Here is a 25,337-nt window from a genome sequence, read left to right as displayed (position 1 = left end):
CTCTGCGTTAAGATTGTTGGCTTCGTTCGGGGTGAACGAGAGCTGGGTTACGCGGTTTGTTGGCCTCGTTTGGGGTGAACGAGAGCGGGGTTAAGGGGGTTTGTTATAACGGGTGGGAGTTACAAGTCTCCCTCACCCTGACTGGAAGGTGGTAGTAGGACCAATTTCGTGATTGGTCTGGTGGTTTGTCCCCTCGCCGTATCCAGTTCGACGACTAGAACTCGGTTATCGGGGCCATAGTGAAGGTTGGCTATCCGACCTAGTCTCCATTCGTTGGGAGGCAGATTGTCCTCTTTAATGACGACTAAGTCCCCCTGTTTGAGATTCGATTGTGGATGCTTCCACTTAACGCGCTTCTGCAATTCGGTGAGATACTTAGTTTTCCACCCTTTGCAGAAGGTTTGATGCAGCGCCTTAAGTTTTTCCCATCGATTGACGAGTGAAGCGCGATTTTCGCTGACGTCAATCTCGGATGGCGCTAGTAGATGGCCCCCGACTAGGAAGTGCCCGGGGGTAAGCGGCTCCAGGTTGGACGGGTCATTTGAAGATCCAGGGGTCGGGAGTTGAGACAAGATTCAATCCTACACAGAAGGGTGCTAAACTCCTCTAGAGTAAATTTATGATCCGATGCGATCTTTTTGAAATGAGTTTTGAAACTCTTGACTCCCGCTTCCCACAGCCCGCCCATATGAGGAGCAGCGGCTGGTATGAAATGCCATGTCAGGGTTTGGTGGGCGTATTTCGAGAGGGTTTGGTCGCGCGCATCAACGAGGAATGCCTTGAACTCCGAGCGGCGAGCCCTAGATGCACCGACAACGTTCGTCCCGTTGTCGGAGTAGAGGTTTTTCGGGCATCCTCGTCTGGCGACAAACCGACTAAACGCTGCTAGAAACGCGGCGGTGCTGAGGCCGCTAGTCGCCTCTAAGTGGATCGCCTTAGTCGCAAAACAGACGAATAGGCAGACGTAACCCTTAGACATTCGGCATTCTCGTCCGCTGTAAGACTTGATGTCAAACGGTACGGCAAAATCCACCCCGGTGTTGGTAAATGCCCTAGAAAAGGTAGCGCGTTCCGCAGGGAGAATTCCCATGAGTTGCGTCGGGGAACGTTTGCGGAATAGCGTACAGGCCTTGCAGTTGTGGACGATGGATCGGATCATGTTTTTGACCCGAGGTATCCAATACTGCGTGCGTAGGAGCCGCAGCATTAGTTGGTTTCCGCCATGTATGGAAATGGTGTGGACAAACTGGACTAGGAGACGGGTGAGGCGGCAGGCGTAAGGGAGGATTATCGGGTGACGCTCGTCGACGGGAACGTCCCTAGATGCGTTGAGACGACCCCCCACCCGAAGGACATTATTTTCGTCGATAAAGGGGTCTAGAGAGAGGATCTCTCTTTTGGCCGCGATCGGTTTCCTAGTTCTCAGAGAGCTTATTTCTTCGACATTGTGGTTGGTTTGGGATATCCTGATGAGACGGCTAGTCGTAGCCTTGATTTCGTCAGGCGAAATCTGGTGCGACTCTGCTTTAAAGGACGTTTTAGTTTTTGGATAAGTTCTATTCGAGAATCTTATAATGTAGGAGATTACCCGCAACGCTCTTGATAGATCGGAGAACCGATCAAGAATATCCTCGCTATTGTTGATGGTCGTTGCTGCATGCACTTGTACTCGTTTTTCTTCGATGTCTGTGTGGTACTCCTGTTCGTTTTGAGATGGCCATTTCGCTTTGCCTTCTTGCAGCCAAGAAGGTCCCTGCCACCACAAAGAGTTGTCGACTAGGTCCGTGGGTGGAAGTCCTCTGCTGGATAAGTCCGCTGGATTTGATGCGGACTCGACATGATGCCATGCTTTCGTTCCTACCTTCTCCACGATTTTTGTCACCGTGTGAGCTACAAATGTTGACCAGGAACACGGGGGTTTTCGAATCCATGCTAGGACGATGGTCGAATCTGTCCATAGGTGAATGTTAAATGTGCCTAAGTTCAGGTTCTCCATCACGGTTTCCAAAGTCTCAGCCAGCAAGACGGCACCGCATAACTCTAATCTTGGTAGTGAAATTGTTTTTACTGGTGCCACCCTCGTTTTTGCCATGAGTATACTAACGTATGTCCTATCGTTGATCTTAGCTCGCACGTAAACCGTAGCCGCGTAGGCTTTTTCAGACGCGTCACAGAAGCCGTCAATTTCTATATCGTTGGTGGGGGTGAAGTGCACCCACCGAGGTATACGAATCCGGTTAATGGCGGGGTACTCCTGCATAAAGGTTTGCCACCGATCTAAAGTGATTGCGGATACCGGTTCTTCCCAGTCCGTCCCCTCCAGCCAAATGTTCTGCATTAGTATCTTGGCTACGATGATAACTGGAGCTAGCCAGCCTAACGGGTCGAAGAGCTTGGCGATGGCAGATAGGATCGCCCTCTTTGTTAAGATGTCCTGGTTTTCGATTGGTTTCGCTGTGAAATAAAAATAGTCGGAATGCGCGTTCCAACGGATGCCTAGGGTTTTTACCATGCTCGCGTCCTCGAACTCCAGAAAGTCTTCCGTAAGCCTGTGAGGTTTGGGTATGCCCTGTAGTATCCTACTGCAATGAGAGGTCCACTTTCGCAGAGGGAATCCTGCTGACTTTAATGCAGCTGTGATTTCATCGCGAGCCGCGATTGCTGCCTCGATGCTATGCCCCCCTGCAAGGACACCATCGACGTACATACTGTTTCGCAAGATGTGCGCTGCGGTTGGCAGAGATGCCTAGACGTCACCTGCAAGTTGATGTAGGGTTCTGATCGCTAGATAGGGGGCACAGTTGACCCCAAAGGTTACCGTGTTGAGCTCAAACACGCTGACAGGGTTCTCTGCTTTGAGTCGAAAAACTATTCTGTGGTATTGGGTTTGATTTTCCTTTACCCAAATTTGCCTGTACATCTTCTCAATGTCGCTGTTGAAGACGTTCTTGTAGAATCTCCATCGGAGGAGCAGTATTGTTAAGTCGGGTGGAAGTACTGGGCCGGTGTGTAGCACATCGTTCAGGCTTGTGCCATTGAATGTCGGGCACGATGCGATGAACACGACTCTCACTTTAGTCGTTGTACTCTCCTCTTTGATAACTGCATGATGCGGCAAGAAGTAGCAATCAGATGATTGTGGTGGTACTACGGTGTGCACCTTAGACATGTGCCCTAACGTGACGTATTCTGTCAGTACCCTATTGTATTTCGTCTGTAGGGCCGGTGTCTTGGCTAGGCGTGTCTCGTTCCGATAGAACTGAGAGCAGACGCTCTTAAGAGATGGGCCCAAACAGAGCGTTTTTTGGGAAGTCTTGTTTGAATGGAAGGGAGACGGTATATCTTCCATCTGAATTCCTTTCAGTCATGTTCTTATATAGTGCCTCGCAATAGGCCGTCAGGGCTTTTTTTGTTGGTAGGTTTTCAATTTCCCAGAAAGCTGTTAGTTGCTTGTCTAGGCTAATCTCGTTAAAAAAGGATACTCGTGTATTGGTTGGGTGAGGTGCATCTGCACGACCGGTTAAAATCCAACCGAAGACGGTTTCTTGGGCGAGAAGCGTATTTAGAACGTTCTTCCGTATACCGTTCAGTATTATCTGGGGATAAGTGTCGCCTCCAAGTATGAGGCCGACTGGTTCATTAATGAAGAACCTCTTATCCGCCAGAATCAGATCAGGGAACGCTTGCCGAGTCGTTGCGCTCACTTGGCAAGTCGGAAGGTCCCCTGTTAATTGAGGCAGGACTAGGGCCACTGTATTGATGCTTACTTAGGGGTCTGTCAGCGAACCTAAGTTAATCGAACATGATTCCTTTACCTGTGCAGATGGTGTATTGTTTATTCCAGACACTTGCACATGCAGACGTTTGGACGGAAGGTTTATTCGCTTCTTTAGTCTTTCAGTTATGAAAGAGCATTCGGACCCAGAGTCTATCAGCGTTCTGGCGGAAAATTTAACTCCGTTGTGGATTATATTAACCCGAGCTGTTCCTAGTAACACCCCTTTTGTTGTGTTAGCATGACACGAGGTGACGTTGTTAGCATTATCTTGCCTTTTTTCAGCTTCCAGTCTTGCCCTAGCCTGTTGTGAGGTTGAAGGTGTGTTGTCGGTGGCGTTTTGAGTCCACCTTTGAGGCGTTGTCTTTTGTTGTGCTGTCGGGAGATGGAGCAAGGTGTTGTGCCTTGCGTGACACGTGCTGCAGTTGAATGGGCTGGTGCATCGTGTGACGGTGTGTCCACCCGACAGGCAATTCAGACAATAACTATTGCTTTTTACAAACTCGATTTTCCCTGACGTAGACAACCTACGGAATTTTTGGCAATTTCGTAATTTGTGCTCCGTACTGTTGCACATCTTACATGCCGACTTTGGTACGCTGGCTTGGTAAACCTCAAGTTTCGAAGAATTTTCCCTAGAATTCGAACTCTGGCCTTTGGGTGTTTTTGTTGTTTTATTACCCCTAAGATCGGAAGCCGTCTCTAATGTCTGGAAGCGATTGAACAGGAATTTGTCCATATCCTCCCATTTCGGAATATCTGTTTTTCGTTCTACGGTCTGTTCCCAAAGAGCCAGTGTAGATTCAGCGAGTTTTGTGGAGCATAAGTAAGTTATAATTGCATCCCAATTTGTGATGTCAATATTATGACATTGTAGCGCAGAAATGCAATTGTTTATCTCCCGTTGCAATTTTTTGATTGAGGTTCCACACTCCTGTTCGACTGCCGTCAGATTAAATAAAAGTTTTAGTTGTGCGTTGACGAGGATACGTTTATTTTCGTACCTGTCGCTTAAGTTTTTCCAGGCGGTTGCAAAACCCTCGTTTGTTAATGAGCACCTGCCCACTATTTCTTTTGCCTCCCCTTGAGTTATTTGTTTTTGATAATATAATTTCTCGACATCTTTCAGATCAGTATTGTGGATGTATATCGCCGTGAACATATCTCTAAAGGCTGGCCAGGAAAAGTAGTCGCCTTTAAATACATCGGTGTCACAAGGCGGCAGCCGCATTTTATGTCCACGGCGCGAAGAGTCTTCATCCTTTGCTTCATTCTTTGCCGGCTGTGGGGTGATAGCTTCGGCTTCAGCCGCCACAGCAGACATGCATTGCAGATAGCATGCGAAGCAACTTTTATTCTTCTTTCTTAGTGAGCTGAGCTCGTCTTTGGACAGCTCAGAATTGCTGAGAAGACTTTCATATGTGGACTTGGTCTTCTTCTATAGTGCCCTTAGCTCCTCTTGCAGTAGTGCAAGGGTGTGCTTGTTCCGGGATTCGGCCGGGGCAGAGTTGAAATCTTTCTCAAACTCCACTATGGAATCAGCCAATCTAATATATGTCTCCATTGCTCTAATTAATCTGAATATTTTGTTTCTTTGAAGGTGTCGAGCTTGGAGGTAAACGACTTAGTGGCGTTGGTGTAAATGCAACCACAGCAAAAATTACAAGTGTGTTTCGTTTTTTTTTGAACGTAGTCTAGCTATCACTCCTGCTGTGATTGTGCTGTATAAGTGAAATCTTTAAAAACACACGGATTGAAATTCTGATCTGATTGTATGTGTTAACACAGATAGCAATCTTATGTGAATTTAGTGATAAGCAAAAATTTGAATCAGATGTAAATCTTGACGTGAATGTAATGTGTGGCCAGTGATATGAACCACTTATAGAGATCCTCACGAGGATTATGTAGGCCACAGATAGAAATCCTGACGAGGATTTAATGTGTATAAAGTGATAAGATAGAAATCCTGGCGAGGTGTGTGTACGTAGTGATATGCAGTACAGATAGAAATCCTGAAAGGTTCTAGTGTGTACAAAGTGATATCAAACACAGATAGAAATCCTGAAAGGATTTAATGTGTCTGCAGTGATGTGCAGTGCAGAGAAGAGAATCGTCTGCAAATATTTAGCAGGTGTGTTGGACACAGATAGAAATATTTTCCAAAATTTGGCGTGTTTAAAAAAAGTTTAAAAAACGCAGATGTAATCCCGATGTGGATATGGTGTGTCAACCTCGAGATTTAAGATACAAATCGAAATCCTCTGGATTTAATGTGTGTAATTCTAGAAATTGAACCACAGATAGAAATCCCAATGTGGATTTAATGTGTATACCTAGTAATGTGAAACACAGATAGATATCCTAACGAGGATTTAATGTGTATACAAAGTGAAAGTGAACGCTGAGTATTCCCGAGTAGCCAACCAGGGATCTTTCCCAATATAAAAAAATTAATTTGTTTATCCAACTTACTGTGGAAAATTACGATTTAAAGTATCTATTAAGAAAAAAATGAGAAAAATACAAGCTATATAATATAGTGATATAGTTTCTTTGTGTGATCAAGCCACTATCCACCCAACGTAGTGATGCTTTTTTGGCTTTTGGTATTATTTCAGCTCGCAAACTGATTACTAAAGTGAATTCCGTGATAGATAAGCTAAGGCTATCAACCAAGTAAAAATATGGTACCTGCAGCAAGTTTTTTCAACGTATGTGACGACGAGGGGGTACAACACAGTGCAGTGATGAGTGCGAAAAAAAACTAAAAAAAAATTCACTGACTGTCTGCCTTGAGCGGTGTCGAGTAACCCTTACCACTGGTGGGGGGAATTACCCGATCGTCAAAAGGCGTTGTGTGCTTAGTAAACACGAAATCTAACAATTTCACTTGCTTTGCCCCTTTTCGTAACTATCACGGAGTGCACTTTTTACGTAAAACACGTAAAATAAATTTTAAAAAAATGTGTGCAATACCAAGCAACCACGTACCTTGTATTTTCGATGTGATGCGACTGGACTGTATGAGTGATAGTAATATTGTGTGATGTTGTGATGTTGATAGACTGTATGTGATGTTATGATCTGTGATGATTGATGGATTGTATGTGATGTAGATGAGTGGACTGTTTGATGTTGTTCGCTGACGTGATGTGTACAGACTGTACGTGATGATCTGTGGCTGTATGTGCACTCGCTTGTTTTGTGTTTTCGCTGGTTTTTATGTATGTTAATAATCGCCTCCTTAACTTTTGTTTAATTTCCAAGATGAAAATTGGCCAAAATTTTACAAAAAGGTGCTGTTTTCTCCAACTTAAATTTTCTCGGCTCGAAGGACCAAATGTTTGCGGGGGGAATGTGGCACCCGTGTCGGAGGGTGCGATCGCACGAAAATAAAAGAAATAAAAAAGGGAAGAATTAATACCGAGTAACTAACAATATTTATTCACTTCACCAACAATATAAACTTTTTTTCGCTATGTTTATTATAAATAGAGGAATTATTTTACCCACCAATTAGAGATTCACTATTATAAAAATGTTTAAGTACACATTCGTGCACGGAATAAATTGTAATTCAACCAACAAGATATATTGCAATATTGCTGCAGGTGCAAATTGTGAAAATATAAAAATTTTCACTTGCCAATTCAAAGTTTAAAATAGTTATTAGCACTATTACTGCACGGAAAAAGAATTGGTTAAAAGCACAAACCAAATGAAAATAATTCCTTGCAATATCAATTACAATGTAAAATATTACAGCATACAAAATGGTTGGTTTTTATTACTCACTTTTTACTACTCACCTGGGGCTAGCTGCTGGCTCGTGAACGTTCCAAAATAGAAAAGAAAAATTTAAAACGAAAAAGGTCCGCACCACCTGCCGATAGCTAACTTTCGTCGAGTTTTTCCCCTTCGAAGTTAGCGCTCGGCAGGGGTGGGCCGTTACCGGTAAATAATAATATTGCCAAAAATGTGCATTAGGGTGGTAGCGAATATTTAGGCTGGTGGCCTAAACATGCCGGCCCCCTTGCGGCGAGCAACTCGAAAGAGCAAAAAAACTGATAAGTACGCCAGCAACCGTCCCAAGGCGTGACGACTTAAATAAATTAAATAACTTAAATAAATTAAAATTCCAATGTGATCTCCTGTGAACTCCCGGTCTCCACTAATGCAGCCTCTCTGGGAGGAGCTGTGAATAAAAAAGGGAAAAGTTAGTGTTCATGTACGTGGGGTTGCTTGGTTTTAAAATGCACCTTGTGGTATATTTAAATTTTTTAGTGGGTGGGCTCCGGACACGACGAGGCCGAAAATTGTGGCTTGGGTGAGGAGCCCGCCGACAGTCGACGCGGGTGTGCCGCCGACCATAATACTGGCGTAGACGTCGGCGGCCAAAGTGAGCAACACTGGCGACGACCGGTAAAACGTCGGATCGGCCAGCTTCATGAACTGGAATGGGGCCGCTACCGACGGGTCCAGATTTGCCGTGGGGTTTAACCTGGCATAGTTTGCTATTACGGTGGCTTGTGTCGTGATCTTTCCCGCTACCCCATACTTCCCTCGAAGAACGACGGTGCATGTCGAAAGACGTGCGGTATTGCTACGCTCCAGGTGTAGATCCTTGCACAAATTGGCATCGATAATGCTGGTGGGAGCGCAGGCATCTAACAGGGCGCGGACCAGGTGTAAACGGCCTCCTGCCTAAATTCGGGCTATGGCTGTCGGTGCGATGGCGATCAATGCTCGAGTTATAGTCGGTGCCGCTAAATTGTCCCGGAGTCGACCACTTCTGAAGCCGGCTGGGGTTGTTGTTTGGCACGCGAGGGTGGTTGTGGTACCCTCCTTGCATGGTTGATACGGGGCCGCTCTGCCAGTGGAGCGTCGAGTCGAGCGGAACGGACGCGGCTCCGTGCCGCCCCGGCGCCTACTGGCATTGCGGTGCGATGGGCGGAAAGGACGTGTCTCCGCGCCATCCCCGTGTTCCATGTGTCTCTGATTACTTTTCTGCCTCTCATGCTGAAGCAGTGGTCGGAAGGATCGTGCTTCTCCACTGGTCTTTGGGGCGATGGCTAAGGCTGCGGCACTTCGGGCGACCTCCTCCATCTCTTCCTCCTCATCTGCTACTTGTTGTTCCCATGATCGGGTGTCCTCCGTGATATGAATGGAGAGCACTTCGTCGGCGCTTGCTTCCTCGTCGTGCTCGTCATGGTAGGTAGGGCGTGGCTGCGGTTGCTCATCCTCTTTATGCAGCGTAGTGTGGTGTGGCTCCCGGCAACGGTGGCAACGGTCGCGGCTGGGGCATATTTCCAGCCGATGGAACGGCGATAAACAATTGGGGCAGTGCCGGTGTATGAGGACGGCCGGGAAGCGTTCTTCTGCCGACATTCCCCTGTACAGCGGGCATAGTCGTCTGCCGTGATTCTTATGGCACAACCGGCAGGAGATGGTGAAGGAGTCAACGCGTTGCTCCGTCTTGTTGCGTTTGACTGAGAAGCCCGTCATTCTGGAACGGGAATTTGTTATTACTTGTTTTAACTCCAGGGGCTTGGATGGCATATGAGCGGGTACTGGTGACTTATTGGCTGAGATTGTGGTTGGCGTACTCGGGATAAGGGATACATGTGGAGTGCATAATCTTATTAGGTTATTCGGCCGACACATTGACGTGTAGTGGTTGGACCCACTATGAGGTTTAGTAAACTTTCATTGAGATACGCTTAAACGTATCTTTAATTTTGAAAGTCTTTTCATCAGAATGAAAATTCTGAAGTTGAAACAATCAATAGTAAAATTATGAATTATTAAATATAGACTTAGGACAAACTATATTTTTTTGGTGTTTGCCTAAAGCAGGCAATACGCGGTAATATACGGTATATCACGGTAAACCAGTGTGTTGTCACGGTTCCTTGTAATTGCCCTACAAAAATTTGGTCACAAAACTTACCCACGCCCATGCACATGTGACTATTAATATAACGTATGACCGTAAAATGACTAGTCAAATGACGTGGAGTGACCAGAGCGTTTTTGCCGGGTGATAGCTGGTGAATGAGATTGTAAAGAGGCCTTTATTCGCTGTCTGGGAACACTCTTTGCGTTGATTTGGGCCATGTTGTGTGAGAATCACAAATTGTGGTGTATTTGTTGATTTCAACACAACCCTGGCGGGAATAGGCTACACTATCGAGTGTGGAAATTTGTAGCGCTGTCAGCTGATAACTCTTCCACTCATTGGAATGAGGCAGCTGTGCGGTGCTGCCAATTTGGCAGCGTAATGAGACATAATGGTCATGTCATGCATTTATTTAGGGAAAACTCGCGTCAGAGTCCTGACGCGACATAAAATTTATAGTCTTTTCGAAAAAGTTTAATTTCTCCCTTGTTTGTAGTATCGAAAGCATATATGACACTACTTTATTCTTGCTTGGATTTCAAGCTAAAAGGACTGACGAAACTTTATCGGAAGTTCAGTACACAAAAACCATTCCTATCATGAAAGCGAGACCACTATTGAGTGTGACATATTTCTGTTTATGTTTTACATTTTGACTGTGCACTAGACTTTTAACAATGAAAACCATGCAAATAAACCGCGAAAATTATTTCGGTCTCGAGTGGTGCCCTTTTTTCCAAAAGAAGGCTGATTTTGATTGTGTTTTTATGCACAAATTTTCAAACTACAAACTTTTGTCAAAAAATAAAGAAGCGAAAAACGGCCGAATGTCAAAAAACCTATCGAAATACAACCTGGCGCGTTTGTTTTCAGTGAAACCAGGCTGTATCTTCGAGGTTTTCGTTAGTTGATTTTTTTTGTTCGGGTACTAACACTCGTGTTTGTTGGATCCCGCAGATCCCAATTGTGATCCCATGGGGTCGCGCGCAATGTGTTTAGGGCGTAAGAAAAGACAGAAGCAAATGTCATCGAGTGGCAACCTTGATTCGTTCATTCAAAATGTCATTCATTCATGGAAATGAGTATAGAGATATTTTGAATGAAATTTCACTATCAAGAAAACTTGTGATCGGTAAGTATGAGTATCGTTCCCTTTTTAATAATTTTATAAATTTTTCTAATTTCTTATTATTATTATTTTTTTTCCTTTCAACTACTTGGACTCCGGTAATTACCTTCTCCAAATACCGCGTTTCCCATGCTATGGGCAGAATGGCGCTGATGTACGCTTTTTCACAATACTGGCCGTTCGTATCATGGTTGGAACTATTTTGCATAAATTACAAATAACGTGCAAAGGCAGACATTTTGTAAGAAGCGGAGGCAGCGTAGGCCTAAGTTGCAAAAACAAAATGTAGTTCCATTTTTATACAGACTAAGTGCTCTGTCGCATTTGGTATGTGACGTAAAAGTGCTGGCGGCACTACCCAGCGTTTGGAAGTAGCATTACTTGTTTGGGCGGAGGCTATTGCAGCAATTATTAGAAACAAATGCCAACTATTCAGTTACGACAATAAGTCCACATGCGCGCGAGTGTCCAGTGCAGCAAAAAAATACGTGAGGTAGACAAGAGAGGGGTTTGCCATTGGACGTGGAGCAGCCACGACAACATTCAATAATGGAACATTTTACGCGTCTAATTTATGATGGCGCAACAAATGGTGACCTGCTGGGTGATTCAAGGGTGCGCAAGCTTTGCGTAGTGGTGAAAAATTTGATTTACTTATGGTTGATCCTTTTCTCAGCGATTCGCTGTTGCGCATTTGCATGAACCAAACAAGCAAATGGACTGCCAGGGCCGCGCCAGCTTACTTTATAGAAGGGGCACCGAGCGGTATGGTTTACATCAGTCTCGGCGCAGATTCTCGTACCGCTGATTTAGCACGAGAAAAACTTGATACCTTATTGGATGTTATAACGGATATGACAGCTTATAATTCTCTAATAAAATGGGGGGAATACCACACTACCTGAAAATGTAATGCTGGATGAGTGGTGGCCCGCAAGAAACCATTCTAGCTCACCCTAATGTTAGAGTATTCATAGGCACATGCGGTCTACTGAGCATAATGGAGCGATAAATGGCCTTACGCCTATACTTGCCATACCAATTCATCCTGAACAAGAAGTGAACGCTAGGCGTTTAGAGCGTCAAGGCATTGGCTTAGTAGACCCTTTGATCTTTTCACATACGACGAACTCTTACTGAACATAGAGCAATTAGCTACTAATGAAGCTATGCCAAACAAATTTTAGAAATGCGCCGTTTACTGAACTCTTAACTATGGCAGTATTTGACTATGGTGAAACCATCCTATGCCAATTATATTGCACCATCTATGGCGCATGCCGATATTATAGTGCCCCGTGGTGGTGAAAACATTAGTGAATTCTTATAAGGATCAACCAATGCCAGAGTCGGTTCATCTACTGCACACGTACCCAAGCGGTTGTTCCTCCCAGGATTTCATATTTGGCGTAAGTGTAGACTGCTCACAATGAAAATATATGCAATTATGATAATTTGGACCGTTAACAGGGACGAGAATGCAGTGATGTTGCAGCAGGCGGGACCATGCCACTCAGTGAGGCGGCTCCTTCAATTGACGATGTCGAAAATGCCCAGGAGTTCGTTTTAGCAACAACTATGGACACCTTTACCTGACTGGGTAAGTGAGACAGATGAGGACCCCTATTTTCGAGGCGAAAAACGCCAGTAGCTTACATATGTATATTTCAATAAATATGCCACCGTGTAATGACAATTACACTTACATACTCAATTCTGGGGCATTTCATACCTTTTGAAGTTGTGACCAAGTGGTTGCGAAATATTCTTATTCACCACATTGTACTTGATTCGAGATTCCAAAATATAGTGGAACGGACTAAGTAGCTTCAAATTTTCTGTCTATGTATTCCGTGTAACTGTTTGCCTTTATTACTTCGCTACCAAACCAACATAAATAATGGGTGACCACACCCTATGGGACACTACTCAGGTCATCAATTGATTAGCTATGCTGTTTTCATTCTTCGTCGGATACAAGTATGCCTTAAAAGGGCATGATATTAATGAAGACACTAAAGGTGACGGCATGTGATGGAAACGCACCGGTGACGTCTGGGGGGCTCGTCTTGCTAGCTCTCGCAAGAATTATGAATGGTGCTGTAGGTGAGTACCAAAAACAATGCACCAAATCACGTATCGTACGCGCATGGGAAACCACGGGCTGTGCCACAAATGCAAATGAAAGCGAACGTGAAATGATGGCGATAGAACGTGCTGCAGAGGCAAGCAATCTCGTAGCGTGCTTAATACACGACGCCGAACGTACACAAATTTAACCCAATTCAAACTATATTGGCCATTGGTCCAGCAGAGGTTGATGATATTGATAAGGTTACTGGGTATTTAAACTTTGTAAAGCATTTGCCATCTGCGATAAAGGTCGTGCTAAGCTTAGATAATTCATTTATACACAGGCAAAACGCTTATCGTTTTAGAAATAGAAACGGGTGGAAATAAACCATTGCGTAGGACATGTAATTCGTGCAGCCTCACATCACGTCGTATATAGACAGTTCATTTACATACTGGCCAAATATTTTGTTATGGTCAGAGCAGCTACACAGGTGAGCTACTCTTACCATGGCAAGGCTGATCTTCTTTGATTTTAGCCTTTTAGTTAACATTGCTTATGTGTCTATTGACATTAAAAAATATCCAATCAAGAGTCACATTTATTCAGTTGTGAATTGCCTAGAAATCGCAAAATTCGACCTTCGTTGTTCATTTAAATTTTTGCAAGAGAATATTATTCTGTGCCTCTTTGTATACATTCTGATAGTTATGTGCCATCATCTAGGCATGTCACCATCAAAAAAAAACCAAGGCACAGTGCTTTACAGTCACATTAATTCCCAAGGACGTGTTGTAGGGTGCCTTCTATGATGAGTATATTGATCCTATAATATTGCGATTTGATTCAATAAAGCGAAATCATATTATTCAAAGCAATTTGCTTTTAAGATATAAGTTTGCTGACGTAATTTGTGAATATACAATTCGATTGAAAACCCACGATATGTTGTATTATTTAAAAGCGACAATGTGTACGCAAAAGCACCCGGCGCTTTGTACCTATTTCTGCTGACCCTTTGAACCCCCTTACTTTGTTGGGTGGTTATATAGAGATATAATATATATCCTGATTATCAAACCCGCCTTGAGAGATAACCGCGTTAGGTTAAACCATGTAAGGAATGATGTTTCATAATTGTTTCAGGATTTTAGGTGATAGGAGGAATTTTGAGTATTGCACATGCGTGTGTGGGCGGGTAATTGCCGATTCATTGGTATTATGTTCGAGATAGTAGATCTGCGTTAGGATTTTTGGCTTCGTTCGGGGTGAACGAGAGCTGGGTTACGCGGTTTGTTGGCCTCGTTCGGGGTGAACGAGAGCGGGGTTAAGGGGGTTTGTTATAACGGGTGGGAGTTACAAGTCTCCCTCACCCTGACTGGAGGGTGGTAGTAGGACCAATTTCGTGATTGGTCTGGTGGTTTGTCCCCTGGCCGTATCCAGTTCGACGACTCGAACTCGGTTATCGGGGCCATAGTGAAGGTTGGCTATCCGACCTAGTCTCCATTCGTTGGGAGGCAGATTGTCCTCTTTAATGACGACTAATTCCCCCTGTTTGAGATTCGATTGTTGATGCTTCCACTTAACGCGCTTCTGCAATTCGGTGAGATACTCTGTTTTCCACCGTTTGCAGAAGGTTTGATGCAGTGCCTTAAGTTTTTCCCATCGATTGACGAGTGAAGCACGATTTTCGCTGACGTCAATCTCGGGTGGCGCTAGTAGATGCCCCCCGACTAGGAAGTGCCCGGGGGTAAGCGGCTCCAGGTTGGACGGGTCATTTGAAGATGGGCTCAGGGGTCGGGAGTTGAGACAAGATTCAATCCTACACAGAAGGGTGCTAAACTCCTCTAGAGTAAATTTATGATCCGATGCGATCTTTTTGAAATGAGTTTTGAAACTCTTGACTACCGCTTCCCACAGCCCGCCCATATAAGGAGCAGCGGCTGGTATGAAATGCCATGTCAGGGTTTGGTGGGCGTATTTCGAGAGGGTTTGGTCGCGCGCATCAACGAAGAATGCCTTGAACTCCGAGCGGAGAGCCCTCGACGCACCGACAAAGTTCGTCCCGTTGTCGGAGTAGAGGTTTTTCGGGCATCCTCGTCTGGCGACAAACCGACTAAACGCTGCTAGAAACGCGGCGGTGCTGAGGTCGCTAGTCGCCTCTAAGTGGATCGCCTTAGTCGCAAAACAGACGAATAGGCAGACGTAACCCTTAGACATGCGGCATCCTCGTCCGCTGTAAGACTTGATGTCAAACGGTCCGGCAAAATCCACCCCGGTGTTGGTAAATTCCCTAGAAAAGGTAGTGCGTCCCGCAGGGAGAATTCCCATGAGTTGCGTCAGGGAACGTTTGCGGAATAGCGTGCAGGCCTTGCAGTTGTGGATGATGGATCGGATCATGTTTTTGACCCGAGGTATCCAATACTGCGTGCGTAGGAGCCGCAGCATTAGTTGGTTTCCGCCATGTATGGAAATGGTGTGGACAAACTGGACTAGGAGACGGGTGAGTCGGTAGGCGTAAGGGAGGATTATCGGGTGACGCTCGTCGACGGGAACGTCCCTAGATGCGTTGAGGCGACCTCCCACCCGAAAGACATTATCTTCGTCGATAAAGAGCTCTAGAGAGAATCTCGCTTTTGGTCGCGATGGGTTTCCTAGTTCTCAGAGAGCTTATTTTTTCGACATAGTGGTTGGTTTTGGATATCCTGATGAGGCGGCTAGTCGTAGCCTTGATTTCGTCAGGCGAAATCTGGTGCGACTCTGCTTTAAAGAACGTTTTAGTTTTGGATGAGTTCTATTCGAGAATCTTATAATGTAGGAGATTACCCGCAACGCTCTTGATAGATCGGAGAACCGATCAAGAATATCTTCGCTATTGTTGATGGTCGTTGCTGCATGCACTTGTACTCGTTTTTCTTCGATGTCTGTGTGGTACTCCTGTTCGCCTTGAGATGGCCATTTCGCTTTGCCTTCTTGCAGCCAAGAAGGTCCCTGCCACCACAAAGAGTTGTCGACTAGGTCCGTGGCTGGAAGTCCTCTGCTGGATAAGTCCGCTGGATTTGATGCGGACTCGACATGATGCCATGCTTTCGTTCCTACCTTCTCCACGATTTTTGTCACCCTGTGAGCTACAAATGTTGACCAGGAACACGGGGGTTTTCGAACCCATGCTAGGACGATGGTCGAATCTGTCCATAGGTGAATGTTAAATGTGCCTAAGTTCAGGTTCTCCATCACGGTTTCCAAAGTCTCAGCCAGCAAGACGGCACCGCATAACTCTAATCTTGGTAGTGAAATTGTTTTACTGGTGCCACCCTCGTTTTTGCCATGAGTAGACTAACGTATGTCCTATCGTTGATCTTAGCTCGCACGTAAACCGTAGCCGCGTATGCTTTTTCGGACGCGTCACAGAAGCCGTGAATTTCTATATCGTTGGTGGGGGGAAGTGCACCCACCGAGGTATACGAATCCGGTTAATGGCGGGGTACTCCTGCATAAAGGTTTGCCACCGATCTAAAGTGATTGCGGATACCGGTTCATCCCAGTCCGTCCCCTCCAGCCAAATGTTCTGCATTAGTATCTTGGCTACGATGATAACTGGAGCTAGCCAGCCTAACGGGTCGAAGAGTTTGGCGATGGCAGATAGGATCGCCCTCTTTGTTAAGATGTCCTGGTTTTCGATTGGTTTCGCTGTGAAATAAAAATAGTCGGAATGCGCGTTCCAACGGATGCCTAGGGTTTTTACCATGCTCGCGTCCTCGAACTCCAGAAAGTCTTCCGTAAGCCTGTGAGGTTTGGGTATGCCCTGTAGTATCCTACTGCAATGAGAGGTCCACTTTCGCAGAGGGAATCCTGCTGACTTTAATGCAGCTGTGATTTCATCGCGAGCCGCGATTGCTGCCTCGATGCTATGCCCCCCTGCAAGGACACCATCGACGTACATACTGTTTCGCAAGATGTGCGCTGCGGTTGGCAGAGATGCCTAGACGTCACCTGCAAGTTGATGTAGGGTTCTGATCGCTAGATAGGGGGCACAGTTGACCCCAAAGGTTACCGTGTTGAGCTCAAACACGCTGACAGGGTTCTCTGCTTTGAGTCGAAAAACTATTCTTTGGTATTGGGTTTGATTTTCCTTTACCCAAATTTGCCTGTACATCTTCTCAATGTCGCTGTTGAAGACGTTCTTGTAGAATCTCCATCGGAGGAGCAGTATTGTTAAGTCGGGTGGAAGTACTGGGCCGGTGTGTAGCACATCGTTCAGGCTTGTGCCATTGAATGTCGGGCACGATGCGTTGAACACGACTCTCACTTTAGTCGTTGTACTCTCCTCTTTGATAACTGCATGATGCGGCAAGAAGTAGCAATCAGATGATTGTGGTGGTACTACGGTGTGCACCTTAGACATGTGCCCTAACGTGACGTATTCTGTCAGTACCCTATTGTATTTCGTCTGTAGGGCCGGTGTCTTGGCTAGGCGTGTCTCGTTCCGATAGAACTGAGAGCAGACGCTCTTAAGAGATGGGCCCAAACAGAGCGTTTTTTGGGAAGTCTTGTTTGAATGGAAGGGAGACGGTATATCTTCCATCTGAATTCCTTTCAGTCGTGTTCTTATATAGTGCCTCGCAATAGGCCGTCAGGGCTTTTTTTGTTGGTAGGTTTTCAATTTCCCAGAAAGCTGTTAGTTGCTTGTCTAGGCTAATCTCGTTAAAAAAGGATACTCGTGTGTTGGTTGGGTGAGGAGCATCTGCACGACCGGTTAAAATCCAACCGAAGACGGTTTATTGGGCGAGAAGCGTATTTAGAACGTTCTTCTGTATACCGTTCAGTATTATCTGGGGATAAATGTCGCCTCCAAGTATGAGGTCGACTGGTTCATTAATGAAGAACCTCTTATCCGCCAGAATCAGATCAGGGAACGCTTGCCGAGTCGTTGCGCTCACTTGGCAAGTCGGAAGGACCCCTGTTAATTCAAGCAGGACTAGGGCCACTGTATTGATGCTTACTAAGGGGTCTGTAAGCGAACCTAAGTTAATCGAACATGATTCCTTTACCTGTGCAGATGGTGTATTGTTTATTCCTCACACTTGCACATGCAGACGTTTGGACGGAAGGTTTATTCGCTTCTTTAGTCTTTCAGTTATGAAAGAGCATTCGGACCCAGAGTCTATCAGCGCTCTGGCGGAAAATTTAACTCCGTTGTGGATTATATTAACCCGCGCTGTTCCTAATAACACCCCTTTTGTTGTGTTAGCATGACACGGGGTGACGTTGTTAGCATTATCTTGCCTTTTTTCAGCTTCCAGTCTTGCCCTAGCCTGTTGTGAGGTTGAAGGTGTGTTGTCGGTGGCGTTTTGAGTCCACCTTTGAGGCGTTGTCTTTTGTTGTGCTGTCGGGAGATGGAGCAAGGTGTTGTTCCTTGCGTGACACGTGCTGCAGTTGAATGGGCTGGTACATCGTGTCACGGTGTGTCCACCCGACAGGCAATTCAGACAATAACTATTGCTTTTTACAAACTCGATTTTCCCTGACGTAAACAACCTACGGAATTTTTGGCAATTTCGTAATTTGTGCTCCGTACTGTTGCACATCTTACATGCTTATTACTTTGGTACGCTGGCTTGGTAAACCCCAAGTTTCGTAGAATTTTCCCTAGAATTCGAATTCTGACCGTTGGGTGTTTTTGTTGTTTTATTACCCCTAAGATCGGAAACCGTCTCTAATGTCTGGAAGCGATTGGATAGGAATTTGTCCATATCCTCCCATTTCGTAATATCTGTTTTTCGTTCTACGGTCTGTTCCCAAAGAGCCAGTGTAGATTCAGGGAGTTTTGTGGAGCATAAGTAAGTTATAATTGCATCCCAATTTGTGATGTCAATATTATGACATTGTAGCGCAGAAATGCAATTGTTTATCTCCCGTTGCAAATTTTTTATTGAGGTTCCACACTCCTGTTCGACTGCCGTCAGATTAAATAAAAGTTTTAGTTGTGTGTTGACGAGGATACGTTTATTTTCGTACCTGTCGCTTAAGTTTTTCCAGGCGGTTGCAAAACCCTCGTTTGTTAATGAGCACCTGCCCACTATTTCTTTTGCCTCCCCTTGAGTTTTTTGTTTTAGATAATATAATTTCTCGACAACTTTCAGATCAGTATTGTGGATGTATATCGCCGTGAACATATCTCTAAAAGCTGGCCAGGAAAGGTAGTCGCCTTTAAATACATCGGTGTCACAAGGCGGCAGCCGCATTTTACGTCCACGGCGCGAAGAGTCTTCATCCTTTGCCGGCTGTGGGGTGATAGCTTCGGCTTTAGCCGCCACAGCAGACATGTATTGCAGGTAGCATGCGAAGCAACTTTTATTCTTCTTTCTTAGTGAGCTGAGCTCGTCTTTGGACAGCTCAGAATTGCTGAGAAGACTTTCATATGTGGACTTGGTCTTCTTCCATAGTGCCCTTAGCGCCTCTTGCAGTAGTGCAAGGGTGTGCTTGTTCCGGGATTCGGCCGGGGCAGAGTTGAAATCTTTCTCAAACTCCACTATGGAATCAGCCAATCTAATATATGTCTCCATTGCTTTAATTAATCTGAATATTTTGTTTCTTTGAAGGTGTCGAGCTTGGAGGTAAACGACTTAGTGGCGTTGGTGTAAATGCAACCACAGCAAAAATTACAAGTGTGTTTCGTTTTTTTTTGCACGGATTGAAATTCTGATCTGATTTTATGTGTTAACACAGATAGCAATCTTATGTGAATTTAGTGATAAGCAAAAATTTGAATCAGATGTAAATCTTGACGTGAATGTAATGTGTGGCCAGTGATATGAACCACTTATAGAGATCCTCACCAGGATTATGTAGGCCACAGATAGAAATCCTGACGAGGATTTAATGTGTATACAGTGATTAGATAGAAATCCTGACCAGGATTTAATGTGTACGTAGTGATATGCAGCACAGATAGAAATCTTGAAAGGTTCTAGTGTGTACAAAGTGATATCACACACAGATAGAAATCCTGAAAGGATTTAATGTGTCTCCAGTGATGTGCAGTGCAGAGAAGAGAATCGTCTGCAAATATTTAACAGGTGTGTTGGACACAGATAGAAATATTTTCCAAAATTTGGCGTGTTTAAAAAAAATTTAAAAAACGCAGATGTAATCCCGATGTGGATATGGTGTGTCAACCTCGAGATTTAAGATACAAATCGAAGTCCTCTGGATTTAATGTGTGTAATTCTAGAAATTGAACCACAGATAGATATCCAAATGTGGATTTAATGTGTATACCTAGTAATGTGAAACACAGATAGAAATCCTAACGAGGATTTAATGTGTATACAAAGTGAAAGTGAACGCTGAGTATTCCCGAGTAGCCAACCAGGGATCTTTCCCAATATAAAAAAATTAATTTGTTTATCCAACTTACTGTGGAAAATTACGATTTAAAGTATTTATTAAGAAAAAATGAGAAAAATACAAACTATATAATATAGTGATATAGTTTCTTTGTGTGATCAAGCCACTAGCCACCCAACGTAGTGATGCTTTTTTGGCTTTTGGTATTATTTCAGCTCGCAAACTGATTACTAAAGTGAATTCCGTGACAGATAAGCTAAGGCTATCAACCAAGTGAAAATATGGTACCTGCAGCAAGTTTTGTCAACGTATGTGACGACGAGGGGGTACAACACAGTGCAGTGATGAGTGCGAAAAAAAACTAAAAAAAAATTCACTGACTGTCTGCCTTGAGCGGTGTCGAGTAACCCTTACCACTGGTGGGGGGAATTACCCGATCGTCAAAAGGCGTTGTGTGCTTAGTAAACACGAAATCTAACAATTTCACTTGCTTTGCATTTTTTCGTAACTATCACGGAGTGCACTTTTTACGTAAAACACGTAAATTAAATTAAAAAAAAAAATGTGTGCAATACCAAGCAACCACGTACCTTGTGTTTTCGATGTGATGCGACTGGACTGTATGAGTGATAGTAATATTGTGTGATGTTGTGATGTTGATAGACTGTATGTGATGTTATGATCTGTGATGATTAATGGATTGTATTTGATGTAGATGAGTGGACTGTTTGATGTTGTGAGCTGACGTGATGTGATTTCGATTTGACGATTAGTGGACTGTATGAGTGATGTGATCTCGATGTCAACAGACTGTACGTGATGATCTGTGGCTGTATGTGTGCTCGCTTGTTTTGTGTTTTCGCTGGTTTTTATGTATGTTAATAATCGCCTCCTTAACTTTTGTTTAATTTCCAAGATGAAAATTGGCCAAAATTTTACAAAAGGTGCTGTTTTCTCCAACTTAAATTTTCTCGGCTCGAAGGACCAAATGTTTGAGGGGGGAATGTGGCACCCGTGTCGCAGGGCGCGATCGCACGCAAATAAAAGGAATAAAAAAGGGAAGAATTAATACCGAGTAACTAACAATATTTATTCACTTCATCAACAATATAAACTTTTTTTCGCTATGTTGATTATAAATAGAGGAATTATTTTACACACCAATTAGAGATTCACTATTATAAAAATGTTTAAGTACACATTCGTACACGGAATAAATTGTAATTCAACCAACAAGATATATTGAAATATTGCTGCAGGTGCAAATTGTGAAAATATAAAAATTTGCACTTGGCAATTCAAAGTTTAAAATAGTTATTTGCACTATTACTGCACGGAAAAAGAATTGGTTAAAAGCACAAACCAAATGAAAATAATTCCTTGCAATATCAATTACAATGTAAAATATTACAGCGTACAAAATGGTTGGTTTTTATTACTCACTTTTTACTACTCTCCTGGGGCTAGCTGCTGGCTCGTGAACGTTCCAAAATAGAAAAGAAAAATTTAAAACGAAAAAGGTCCGCACCATCTGCCGATAGCTAACTTTCGTCGAGTTTTTCCCCTTCGAAGTTAGCGCTCGGCAGGGGTGGGCCGGTACCGGTAAATAATAATTTTGCCAAAAATGTGCATTAGGGTGGTAGCGAATATTTAGGCTGGTGGCCTAAACATGCCGGCCCCCTTGCGGCGAGCAACTCGAAAGAGCAAAAAAAACTGATGAGTACGCCAGCAACCGGCCCAAGGCGTGACGACTTAAATAAATTAAATAAATTAAAATTCCAATGTGATCTCCTGTGAACTCCCGGTCTCCACTAATGCAGCCTCTCTAGGCGGAGCTGTGAATAAAAAAGGGGTTGGGGTTGCTTGGTTTTAAAATGCACCTTGTGGTATAGTTAAAATTTTTATAGTGGGTGGGCTCCGGACACGACGAGGCCGAAATTGTAGCTTGGGTGAGGAGCCCGCCGACAGTCGACGCGGGTGTGCCGCCGACCATAATGCTGGCGTAGACGTCGGCGCCCAAAGTGAGCAACACTGGCGACGACCGGTAAAACGTCGGATCGGCCAGCTTCATGAACGGGAATGGGGCCGCTACCGACGGGTCCAGATTTGCCGTGGGGTTTAACCTGGCATAGTTTGCTATTACGGTGGCTTGGGTCGTGATCTTTCCCGCTACCACATACTTCCCTCGAAGAACGACGGTGCACCTCGAAAGACGTGCGGTATTGTTACGCTCCAGGTGTAGATCCTTGCACAAATTGGCATCGATAATGCTGGTGGGAGCGCAGGCATCTAACAGGGCGCGGACCAGGTGTAAACGGCCTCCTGCCTCAATTCGGACTATGGCTGTCGGTGCGATGGCGATCAATGCTCGAGTTATAGTCGGTGCCGCTAAATTGTCCCGGAGTCGACCACTTCTGAAGCCGGCTGGGGTTGTTGTTTGGCGCGCGAGGGTGGTTGAGGTACCCTCCTTGCATGGTTGATACGGCGCCGCTCTGCCAGTGAAGCATCGGGTCGAGCGGAACGGACGCGGCTCCATGCCGCCCCGGCGCCTACTGGCATTGCGGTGCGATGGGCGGAAAGGACGTGTCTCCGCGCCATCCCCGTGTTCCATGTGTCTCTGATTACTTTTCTGCTTCTCATGCTGAAGCAGTGGTCGGAAGGATCGTGCTTCTCCACTGGTCGTTGAGGCGATGGCTAAGGCTGCGGCACTTCGGGCGATCTCCTCCATCTCTTCCTCCTCATCTGCTACTTGTTGTGCCCATGATCGGGTGTCCTCCGTGATATGAATGGAGAGCACTTCGTCGGCGCTTGCTTCCTCGTCATGCTCGTCGTGGTAGGTAGGGCGTGGCTGCGGTTGCTCATCCTCTATATGCAGCGTAGTGTGGTGTGGCTCCCGGCATCGGTGGCAACGGTCGCGGCTGGGGCATATTTCCAGCCGATGGAACGGCGATAAACAATTGGGGCAGTGCCGGTGTATGAGGACGGCCCGGAGGCGTTCTTCTGCCGACATTCCCCTGTACAGCCGGCATAGTCGTATGCCGTGATTCTTATGGCACAACCGGCAGGAGACGGTGAAGGAGTCAGCGCGTTGCTCCGTCTTGTTGCGTTTGACTGAGAAGCCCGTCATTCTGGAACGGGAATTTGTTATTACTTGTTTTGACTCCAGGGGGTTGGGTGGCATATGAGCGGGTACTGGTGACTTATTGGCTGAGATTGTGGTTGGCGTACTCGGGATAAGGGATACATGTGGAGTGCATAATCTTATTAGGTTATTCGGCCGACACATTGACGTGTAGTGGTTGGACCCACTATGAGGTTTAGTAAACTTTCATTGAGATACGCTTAAACGTATCTTTAATTTTGAAAGTCTTTTCATCAGAATGAAAATTCTGTTGTTGAAACAATCAATAGTAAAATTAAGAATTATTAAATTATTAAATATAGACAAACTATATTTTTTTGGTGTTTGCCTAAAGCAGGCAATACGCGCTAATATACGGTATATCACGGTAAACCAATGTGTTGTCACGGCTCCTTGTAATTGCCGTACAAAAATTTGGTCACAAAACTTACCCACGGGCATGCACATGTGACTATGAATATAACCTATGACCGTAAAATGACTAGTCAAATAACCTAGAGTGACCAGAGCGTTTTTGCCGGGTGATAGCTGGTGAATGAGATTGTAAAGAGGCCTTTATTCGCTGTCTGGGAACACTCTTTGTGTTGATTTGGGCCATGTTGTGTGAGAATCACAAATTGTGGTGTATTTGTTGATTTCAACACAACCCTGGCGGGAATAGGCTACACTATCGAGTGTGGAAATTTGTAGCGCTGTCAGCTGATAACTCTTCCACTCATTGGAATGAGGCAGCTGTGCAGTGCTGCCAATTTGGCAGCGTAATGAGACATAATGGTTATGTCATGCAATTATTTAGGGAAAACTCGCGTCAGAGTCCTGACGCGACATAAAATTTATAGTCTTTTCGAAAAAGTTTAATTTCTCCCTTGTTTGTAGTATCGAAAGCATATATGACACTACTTTATTCTTGCTTGGATTTCAAGCTAAAAGGACTGATGAAACTTTATCGGAAGTTCAGTACACAAAAACAATTCCTATCATGAAAGCGAGACCACTATTGAGTGTGACATGTTTCTGTTTATGTTTTACATTTTGACTGTGCACTAGCCTTTTAACAATGAAAACAATGCAAATAAACCGCGAAAATTATTTCGGTCTCGAGTGGTGCCCTTTTTTTCCACAAGAAGGCTGATTTTGATTGTGTTTTTATGCACAAATTTTCAAACTACAAACTTTTGTCAAAAAATAAAGAAGCGAAGAACGGCCGAATGTCAAAAAACCTATCGAAATACAACCTGGCGCGTTTGTTTTCAGTGAAGCCAGGCTGTATCTTCGGGGTTTTCGTTAGTTGATTTTTTTTGTTCGGGTACTAACACTCGTGTTTGTTGGATCCCGCGGATCCCACTTGTGATCCCATGGTGTCGCGCGGAATGTGTTTAGGGCGTAAGAAAAGACAGAAGCGAAATGACAGAGGAGAAATGTCATCGAGTGGCAACCTTGATTTGTTCATTCAAAATGTCATTCATTCATGGAAATGAGTATAGAGATATTTTGAATGAATTTTCACTATGAAGAAAACTTGTGATGGGTTGAGTATCGTTCCCTTTTTAATAATTTTATAAATTTTTCTAATTTCTTATTTTATTTTTTTTTTCATTTCAGCTACTTGGCCTCCGGTAATGACCTTCTCCAAATACCGCGTTTCCCATGCTACGGGCAGAATGGCGCTGATGTACGCATTTTCACAATACTGGCCGTTCGTATCATGGTTGGAACTATTTTGCATAAATTACAAATAACGTGCAAAGGCAGACATTTTGTAAGAAGCGGAGGCAGCGTAGGCCTAAGTTGCAAAAACAAAATGTAGTTCCATTTTTATACAGACTAAGTGCTCTGTCGCATTTGGTATGTGACGTAAAAGTGCTGGCGGTACTACCCAGCGTTTGGAAGTCGCATTACTTGCTTGGGCGGGGGCTATTGCAGCAATTATTAGAAACAAATGCCAACTATTCAGTTACGATAATA

The 25,337-nt window shown here is 44.6% G+C and overlaps 1 protein-coding gene and 1 pseudogene across 15 annotated transcripts in view; one reads left to right on the top strand and one right to left on the bottom strand.

Annotated features, from left to right (window-relative positions):
• Window positions 1-25,337, bottom strand: part of Mvl (Malvolio) — a 1,196,163-nt gene that overhangs the window by 158,114 nt on the left and 1,012,712 nt on the right. The gene's annotated exons all lie outside the window — the stretch shown is intronic.
• Window positions 12,707-13,266, top strand: LOC137238616 (probable peptidyl-tRNA hydrolase 2; annotated as a pseudogene).

Source organism: Eurosta solidaginis, chromosome 1 (genome assembly GCF_040869045.1).
Source record: "Eurosta solidaginis isolate ZX-2024a chromosome 1, ASM4086904v1, whole genome shotgun sequence".
Lineage (NCBI taxonomy): Eukaryota > Metazoa > Arthropoda > Insecta > Diptera > Tephritidae > Eurosta > Eurosta solidaginis.
The sequence above is the reverse complement of the archived record's forward strand: the minus strand, read 5'-3'. Positions and strand labels throughout refer to the sequence as shown.